The sequence below is a fragment of the Micropterus dolomieu genome, linkage group LG15, assembly GCF_021292245.1.
Source record: "Micropterus dolomieu isolate WLL.071019.BEF.003 ecotype Adirondacks linkage group LG15, ASM2129224v1, whole genome shotgun sequence".
Lineage (NCBI taxonomy): Eukaryota > Metazoa > Chordata > Actinopteri > Centrarchiformes > Centrarchidae > Micropterus > Micropterus dolomieu.
The window spans coordinates 16,717,836-16,728,011 of NC_060164.1; the positions used below are offsets into that span (position 1 = coordinate 16,717,836).

Sequence of the window (10,176 nt, forward strand, 5' to 3'; positions counted from 1 at the left end):
GAACATTAGATATCCTCCAGGCAGTCAATGGACATGATGTTGTTACTGTGATGTAGAGACAGAGCACAGTTAAAACGTTACGTATGAAAGATCCATTTCTTACAAATTAATAACTTGTCACTCTGAAACATTTTTTTCCCAGTCGTGGTTGCGAAGCTGGTTCGGGAACATGTACAGCTGAACCAAAGCCAAGGTTACCGTATTGTCAGGACCCGCCCTACTCTGCTTCTGATTGGCTAGTAGTCCTTAACTGGGTTCTGTGCATGTGCAACTCCAAACAAAGATCAATAGAAGTGAGATGCTTCGCTCTATAGCTAAAACGGAGCGTTCAACAGACAGTGTAAAAAGAGTTGCTGCAGCAATGTGCAGGATGACAAAAATAAGGTGTTTTTAAAAAATTAAACCATGTAAACCTACTGTGGTACAACCCCTAAATAAAATTATGAACCTGAAAATGAGAGCAATATGACCACTTTAACCTTAGATAATGTCAAAAAAGCTTAAGGCTGTTTTTCCTTGTTTTGGAAAAGTTGAGATAGTTAAGATACAACAGAGATATGCTCCGACTCTATAATTTTACAGTTTCTGTGTATGCTTAGATAAAATATTATACACACATACACACACACAGTCAGCTTATAACAGGGATTTGTATTTTGCACAAAAAAACTATGTGAGGATTCTCATGCTGGGGTTCAGAGTATTTGGCGGAGGCAATCAAATTTCAAAAAGAGATCAAAGAGATGAATTTTAACTCAGGAGACTCAATAAAAAGTCTGCATTGAGAGAAGAGAAATTTAAAAGAAACCCTTATCTCAAAGTCCTGTAAACCTTGAGTCCAGTGACAGTGATTGATGAAACTGGCCTTTCCAAGCTCACCTTATTAAGGCTTCTTAAAGAATGTAACTTAAAGTTATATATATACTAGATATCGATTTCTGTCATTGCCTGTCGCCAAATGAGGTACTACAATGGTGACTATATATTTGCAGTATTTCAAACTGGGCCACATTCCTGGTACAAATATGTATTAAGTTTCTTCTGTGATCTGTAGTCTTAAACCACACTTGCTGTTACCACCAGTAACTACAGGTGTCACCACATCAACCAGGACTGAAATCTTAAGGATTACATAAACTTTCAAGGCATCGTCACACTGTCCTCAGGTAACAATGTTGTTTAGAGCCTGTGCATAAACACATTTGCTTTATTTCTGCAACTATTTCATGTGTGTGTGCTGTGCACATGTTAGTCTAGGGGTGACAGCGAGGATTTGTCTGCCACTGTAGCAGGCCAGATTACTCATTGCCCTATCTTGTATCCTCAAGTCTAAACTTCAGCAAACACAGAGCTTATCCTGTCACAGCAGACTCTAAGCATTACTCAGAGTCTATGCCCAACACCTCCCCATACACCAGCTGTTCTCAAATTTTTTCTGTAACTCCCCCTTTTAGAAGCCAAAAAAGGTTCAAGCCCCCCGACTCGAGCGAAAGTGGATTTTATTTTTATCACAAACAATATGGGCGACTGAAATAAAACAAAAGATTCAGCTTAGCAAAAATTCCTTCCTTGCATTTTTTTGTTTATGTCACCACATGTATTACATTAATGCAACTTTAGGTCCGCTCAACATGCACACATTCAACTACACACACACACACACACACACACACACACACACACACAAACATACTCACCGCAACAAGCACACAGTACAGTACAGTATATAATGAAGCAAAGAATGGAGAATCAAACATTTCAGAATAATATTCAGCTCATATGCTTGTGAGCTCTTTTTATCTGTGTCCGCCTTTCCTTCCGTCTCCCCCTCCTCTGCTCCTCTTATGTCACACACACACACACACAAATACACGCATACACACAGACACACACAGCTTTCATCATCTTTCCAGATGAGGAACTCTCAAAAGCGAGGTTAGACACAAAGAGGATAAAGGCTCAGGGATCTTTCACAAATTACTCATTAATTCTTGCTCTGAGGTGTATTCATCAGCCTCTGTGGAGGGAAAATGGAGATCAATTCTTATTTTAGAGTTCGGGGGGGGGGGGACAAAGGCTATCTCACGTTAATCAGAGAAGAGGGAAAGACAGTGAAGACAGAATAGGAAAGAAAGGCAGCGAATATAAAAGAGAAAAAAGCTGAATAAAAATGAGGTTCGATGGACAGGTGGGTGAAGAGGAATAAGACAGAAGAGGAAAAGAAGAAGTGATGAGCAAGTTGAGAAAAGAGGACAGATTGGGGTCAAATGTGAGGAGGAGAGGGAAACATGCATGACTGATATTTGAGCCTTTTGAATTGATCATTTCTAACTTTGCGTGTGTATGTGTGTGTGAGAGAGAGAGACATTGAAAGAGAGAGTGACAAAGGGAACAACTTAGAAGCAGAGAGGGGAAATGATAAACGACACTTGTATTTTTCACTTTGTGTTCGGGGCAGATGATGCACTCCTCGGTTTAGGTGAAATTATTAGTCTGCAACACGCATACACAGTATTTGCACATAAATGGCACATTTGCTGAAGTTATATTCTTCTTGATAGAAGTAGGTGAGATCATTAGGCTATTGAATGTCAGCAAACGCAGGTGTATGTTTACATACCTTGAAAGTCCAAATGCTACCTAAATATGGTATAGTGTATAGAAAATTCTATTTCCTGTTTTTATCCACGTGTTTTGCCCTCTTTTCACCGCTGTTCGTGTATGAAAAATCAATTTCTGATGTAGCTCTGATCTATAGAGGCTTTTTATCTGGTTAATTCACTGTTACTGTCTCAGCTTTGAATTAGAAATCACATTGCATGATGCCAGAAGGTAAAAATTTCCTGCGGGCTCTTTCACAAGAATTGATTTTTCACACCTGATGCATCGACAATGCTGTCAGTCAAGTGAATGACAAGGTGTGTGTGTGTGTGTGTGTGTGTGTGTGTGATGACAAGGTGTGTGTGTGTGTGTGTGTGTGTGTGTGATAACTAGGGAGAATGTTTAAATGCCATTCTAATTACAGACCCCTCACCTTTTCCTCAGGTGACGTCTTAATAAACCTCCACTGAGAGCCTCATTAAAGTTATCATGAGAGCCGATAGGCTTAAAGAGGGACAGCTTTATGAGATCAATTTCAGAGTAATAATGGTATTGCATGCCATGTTAAGTAAGTAAGTACACATGCACACACACAGACGATCTTGCATTAAATTTTATTCTAAAATAACTGCAATTGAGTTCCCTGAGATGCCTTTCAGCAGCCGGGGCAGTGGGTTAAGGTTAATTTCTAAGCTACAATTGGCTGCTGTAAAGTGCTGTCAAGATACAAAAGGTAGCAGCTGTTGCATCGAACATTAACTATGCTGTGTTCTCCAAAGCCAATCAAACCAAAATCTCTGAGCTTCAACATTTTACTTTGCTGAGCTGTATTAGTTAAGTTGCCAGGCAACAATGCAGTGCAATGGGTTTGTGCACTGTTTCTGTAAGCCAGTGGATTGTCTTTTTTTTTCATATCATCTTATTTATATGCGAATATATCATAATAATTACAAACATCAGTCAATGTTTTATTAACAGCATTAGATAGTAGTAGGAGCAGCAGTAATAGACGCAGTAGTGCGTCTATTACAACTATAGTGCTTCCAGTTTGTTTTACATATTGTGTCCTTTCACAACTATGACACCAAGTCACACTCAGGTGCCCCTGTTGATTACATCTCTAAGCTCTGCTTAAGATGAGAGAGGACCCCATCTCCCTTTACTTTACTCTGCCTCATTGGTCAGTGAGCACAGAGGGACTCCAGCCTGTAGATGAGTGCTTTAAACCGTAACAGCTGTCAGAACCTCACACAAAGACATTTATTCACTTTGTCTCTTTTGATTCTTGGTCAACTGGTAGATTGTTCTTTTGGCCAGTTGATTATTTTGGCTGGTGGCTAGTTCGTTAAGATGCTTGTCAGGTTGAAGGACTAATACATTTCACAATAGGGCTGACAGTTCCCTAACAACATTCATAATTGATTCTTTATTAATGTATATTGTCTGCTATGTAGCAGAAGGGAGCAGAAGGGAATTACAAAACTCAATTTTTACTCTATAACCTACTCTATACCTACCTACCTAAGTATAAAAACAAATAAAATAGTGAATGTTGAGGGGCTCTGGAGATCGGTTTTCATGTCAGGTTTTAATAACTCAGCCTGTAAGGTAAAGTACAAGGTGACAGAGAGGTGATAACGTGGTTGTAGAAGCTAAAGGGGATTATGACAGGAAAAATATGCCATGAAATGACATGTAAATAGACAACCTGTGCATCTCATTTGCCAATGTTGTTTATATTTGATTTGAGATATGTAAACAGATTAGTGTCTCTTACACACATAACCATGTTTACCAAACAGCTTGAGTGTCATATCATAAAGATTAAAAAAAAAAAATAACATCAAATACTCCCCTTATAGAGAGAAACTAGTATCAAGCTACAATGGGTAAACATTGCTTTTCATTGTTATTCAGAGGTAAATCTCAGGAAAAGCAGCAGGAAAAGAAAAAAATGATTGGAGGAGCATTTCAGCATAAGCCTCAAAACACACACATTGTTCCTTTCTGCCATTCAGACATTAAAGGACGCCATTTAAGCCTCCCTTCAAACGTCAAGTCTGTCAGAATATCATATTTGACTTGCCTAAGAGCAGGTCAAATAAAATAATTGGGACTCTATCCAATTTGTATTGAGAAAATGTCACATCCTGGGCATACTCTCAAATCCCCTGAACACCTTCACTTGAATAAAATCCAGTGCATCAGTGGTTGGGTTGAATTGAGTAGCCTGTCAAAGAAGCTGTCAATGTACTGTGAGCACTTGGGGTTTAGAGCCGACTCATACTGTAACATTACCACTCTTACCATCCTCACTTTTCTGCCTGCCCTCCCTTACACTTAAATAAAACATACGGTGAGGGACAGATAGTTGTTTTTCCTTTTGAATGCACTTGCTTCTCATACAGGATTAAAGATACAAGGCAACGTGGGGATCTTCTGTGAATATTCAAATATAAATGCAAAGTTAAATGCAAAGAGAGCCCCAATACATCATGTTATCACGATGTCGTCGAACAGAAAAGGCCTGTTCAGTTAAGCTTTCTTAGCCAGACTGTAGTTATGTGTGTTGTTACGTTAACAACACCAAACCATTAAACTTAACCATTTATTTATCTAAAGATTAATTGAGCTGAAACAATTAGTCAAATAATCAATAAGTCGATCAACAGAAAAGTGGGCACAAGTGTGAATGTAAACTGAATGCCTGGTTTTTGACAGTGGTGGAAGTATTTATATCTTTCACTTAAGGAAAAGTAATGTTAATGTATGTAAAAAATACTCTTTTACAAATTAAAGACCTGCATTCTTATTTAAATAAAAGTACAAAAGTCTAAGCATCAACATCTACTGAAAGTACCAAAAGTCAAAGTACTCATTATGCAGATTTCAGAATAATCTTTCACTGTATATTAATTAGTGATGCATTTGTGTGTTTGTCACATTAATGTTGCAGCTGGTAAAGGTGGGGCTACTTTATATACTGCTGGGTGGTTTAATCCATAATAATACCTCATAATGCATTAGTTGGTTTATAGTTTGTATTATTAATCTGAATCTGCAAAGTAGCAAGTAGCTGAACCTGTCAAATAAATATAGTGGAGGGAAAGTCCAATATTTGTTTCCAAAGTGTAGTCAAGTAGAAAGTATCATAAAATGCATTTCAACAATAGAAGAAAGTACCTCAAAACAGAATCTGAGTGAAGTACTTCAGTAAATGTACTTAGTTGCAATCTACCACTGATTTATGACCATTGCTGGAACAAAACATGCAATTTAAATATGCCAAATTTTGTAGTGGGGAACTGACATTTTTCTCTGTTTCCTTACATTTTGTAAACCAAATGGTCGAACGATTAATTGAGGAAAGAACTGGCAGATTAATCAACAATGAACGCAGTCAGTACTTGCAGCCCCAAACATAAACATTTTTTATCTTAATCACTAAAGCTAACCTTCAGAAATGGCAGGTCAGCCACTTCCCATAACTTGTGTGCAATCTTAATCAATATGAGCTTATTCTGGTTAACAACACAAAACCATATACGATGAGTTATTTTTAAAACTAACAGGTGCGGCGATTGTTCCATCTAAACTAATCACCAAATCTCTATTCTCAACGCTAAGGATTAGGCTCTGTTACACCTTTAACAAGCTTACTCGTAACGTTGTCAGAACTCTGTCACCTACAATGTTCCTAGAAGGCAGGTAGAACCAGAGCCACCTATTCGTATTAGCATACACTGTTTCATTAGATTAAGTTGAATGATGATAATGAAGAAACTCATGAGGGTTTTATTATCGAGGAAATACTCGACAGTAATTGAATGTGATTATACTAGTTGTTATCATCATTAGCCACCTGTATGGGTCTTCACGGACGACACAGGCAATCAAAACACCTCTGTCATCTCCATGGAAACGTGAGCTTTTGTCTCAGTTGCAGTCAGAATTTAAAAGAGGGCCGGTGTCAGTTACAGCCCTGTGGATGCAACCAAAATACAACAAACTTATTCATTACGATAGCAACGGCTACGCAGGCAGCCTCATCATGCCAGCAGTGCCAGGATCCTTTCTGTCTCTTACAGCTCCTGTTTTGTGTGATCTTTAATTATCAGGTGTGTCTGCAACAAACGCTAACTACTCTGAGGTTGGTTAAACGTGGAGGCTCTGACATATCAGTCTAGTCTTTCACTTGGGGAAAATAAGTTATGTATGCTTTACAAATGTTATATTTGAAGGGAAAGCAATAATGTAACGCAGTTATAAAAACAAATTGTATTTGTGGAGTTTACTTCATATGGTTACCTCATATGGTTACATGATGAACGCTGTCAGCCCCGTGGCAGAACGTTAATGATTAGCCTGCCGTGTCTCAATAAGCAATGACACTACTGGCTGAGCAGTGGACACTTCATTTGCTAGGAAAATGATGTGCAATGTTGAGTTGACGCAGCTGTGTGTTTGAGATGGCATGGCACAGTCAGACGTTCTGTCAGCGTGGATTATAAAGTCACAGACCATGATGGGTTTTCACAGACCTTGGCACAAAGTCGTCACCCCTTGGGCTAATGCTTATGGCATTTGTTTTTTTCAATGCAAAACAAGTCAAGGCCAGTGACAGTTAGGGTGAAAACCGCAGGCAAGGGACACACTGGGACACGAGAGTTAGGGGGCGACAAGAGAGAGCTTGTTCCTTGATGATAAATATGTAAAGCCTGCCCTAAGGATTTTAAAATGGGGAATAATTAACCAAACATTTGTTATTAGTGGCACATGACCACTGTTTTGAATTGAAGCCTTTTTTAAATTACAGTTCAGCTCTACAGCTCTTTCCTCTATCACTGCCAGAAAGGAAATCACAAAGCCCCATAACAATTATTTCCTCTTACAGATTTGTATCAAGTGTCCCTCTCTTTCTGTTACGCTCAAGAGGAACGTATTCATCATGTCAGTGTGACACTTGCTCATTTGTCACCTAGCATGACAATTCACCTCTCATACAATCGACTTCTCACAGCCTTCGTCACAAGGGGAGATTAAAATCTGCTCACTATGTACACAATGGCTGCCCATGTTCAGGAAAGGTCCACAGATGGCTCAGCATCAGGAGGTTCATGCCCTGGCTTTCTGTGAAAACTGCACCTGTTTCTTTTTCCTGTTTCCATCCACAACTGGTGGATTCTAATAGAAGAAATCCAGGATGTGGTTTTCTAATTTCTTTCAGCGGTTGTAAGTAAATTAAAGATACAATCCCTTTTTTTGTTACAGTGTCCAGTACTTCCCCAAATTCCCCAAAATTTAATCTCATGTCACTGTATTGGCCACAGTTGTGTTTTGCATTTCATTTGCATTATTACATGTTATACTCTTTACATATCTGACTTCCTCTCTGCAGTCTACAGATAAGAGCAACGAGTGACGTCCTTCTTGCAACAGTGGTGGAAGTAAAGTGAAGTGCTCAGATCTTAAGGATGCTAAAGTAAACTCACCAATACAACAATGTAAATATATTCCAAGCAAAATTCCTGCATATGAAAAGCAAAATTTACTTACATCTGCAGAGAATGGACTGTGTGACTATTTTATTGTTATATTTGAGTAAGTAGCATTTTACTCGTGTGCCGCATGAACACGTTCAACACCACAAGTATGGATATCAGGACAGATAGTAAGAGTATACAGGCATGCTAGCAGCTCTGTGAAATGCTAATGTCAGCATGCTAACATACTCACAATGACAATGTAACATTAAGTTACTACAAAGTGTAGTGTCTTAGCATGCTATCATTTGCTAATTAGCACAAAACGCAAACTACAGCTGAGGCTGATGGGAATTTCATTAGTTTAGCAGGTCATAAAGTCAGTAGGATTCATCTTATGGGTTCATGAAATGTCCACAATTTTCTGGAAGTCCATTCAATATTTGTTAAGATATTTCAGTCTGGACCAAAGTGGTGCACCGTCCGGCATTGCTATCACGGGAGAAAAAGCTAACAACATTTTTATTGATCTAGAAATACATCTATAGCTTTGTTTAAATTATACTTCATACAATTACACTTACTCTAAGACGACAGTATTCATTTCCATCATAGTTAACAAAACACAGTGAAAGACCTCTGCTGGTGTACTGATAATATGACTGCGTCATCTCCCTAATATAATAACTTCTTTCTTCGTTCTTAGCCGCAAAGGATTTTCGAATTCCAACCCAGTGACTCACTAAAGACCAGATGAAGACAGAAAGCAGCCATAACACTCGTGCTGCCTTCCAAACAGACACCACCTGTCTCTAGAGTCCTTTCAGATTTGACAAATCCTACCTCTGCCTTTGCTTGAGAAGTGTGACAAGTGTGTTTTTATAGAATTATAGAACTTAAAAAGTTTAGCAAAGTTGCTGTCTCTTTATTTTAGTCATACTTTCCCACAGATCTAGTCTTAACGATATTTGGCTGAATGGGGCATCCAGGAAATCAGACCAGCCAACCCAGTAATCAAAATAGGTGGCTGATATGAAACAATAGGAGCAAAAATCAATATTAGTATTGTTCCTGGTAAAATATTAACCTTTAAATGTCACTGCCAATATACCAACCAACAAGAATACCATTGTTCAGGCATGTTGTTTTGAGGAGAATTTCCACATTTTGAATCCTTTTTAGATTCACACTGCCCGTGCAGGTGTTTGTCAAGTGCAAGTTATAAAGGTTTTAGAGAGAAAGTGATCAATAATAGTTATTTATACATTCTAGATTTCTAGATTTTAATCTGTATTATGTCTGTAAATTTCCCAGTTCACCTCTATGTAATGATCAATTACATTGTGGAGTCATTGACTGAGGCCATTTTCCCTGAGGTCAAATCTATTCTCAGGGACAACGACTCTGAACGTTTTGTAACAGTAGCCTATTGCTTGTCACAAATCTTGTAGCAAAAATGTCCTTTCACAATTCCCATCAGCGCCTGTGTGGACGTCGTGCTGCTGTCCCTGTCATAAGAGCTCTCACACTCTGCATCACCAATGCTCATTTAAAAATAAAAACATGCGAAACAATTCTGCTAAAAAATAATGGAAGAGAAAGGACTCTGCTGGCACACAGCATCATACAAAGTAAAATAAATGGGACATGACTGAATGATAAGGCATAACAAAGTGTTGTAGTTCTGAGTTTTAGTTCATCGACCTGCAGAAACCCATCAATAACGCTCTTTCATTTATTTTCCAACGTTGTCATAAAGGTGATCTTAAAGCTCTCCAGACGCAGCCCTGCAGATCCAGTTAAAGGGTAACTTTGGTATTTTACAACCGGGACCATGGACGAGTATTGAGCCAGCGCACTGCAGTCGGCAGCAGTGAGACAGGGCTGTAACGTAATCCTTGCAGGCAATTGCGCAATGTCAGAGTTTGTCCACTAAAGTGCTTGTTTTTGCCACTGACAGGCTCAGATTGGTAATGACAAAATGATGGAAAAGGACCAAACAGAGATCTACCTTTTTAAAGAGTATGATCTCTGTTTGATCATTTTTGTTTAACCAGACACAATCACTATATCGCTCTCGTCAAAGACTCCC

At 38.7% G+C, this 10,176-nt stretch overlaps 1 protein-coding gene and 1 long non-coding RNA gene across 6 annotated transcripts in view; one reads left to right on the top strand and one right to left on the bottom strand.

Annotated features, from left to right (window-relative positions):
• The window catches only part of LOC123984199 (cGMP-dependent protein kinase 1), an 88,353-nt gene that overhangs the window by 68,234 nt on the left and 9,943 nt on the right, over nt 1–10,176 (bottom strand). The gene's annotated exons all lie outside the window — the stretch shown is intronic.
• The window catches only part of LOC123984209, a 63,357-nt gene that overhangs the window by 44,330 nt on the left and 8,851 nt on the right, over nt 1–10,176 (top strand). The gene's annotated exons all lie outside the window — the stretch shown is intronic.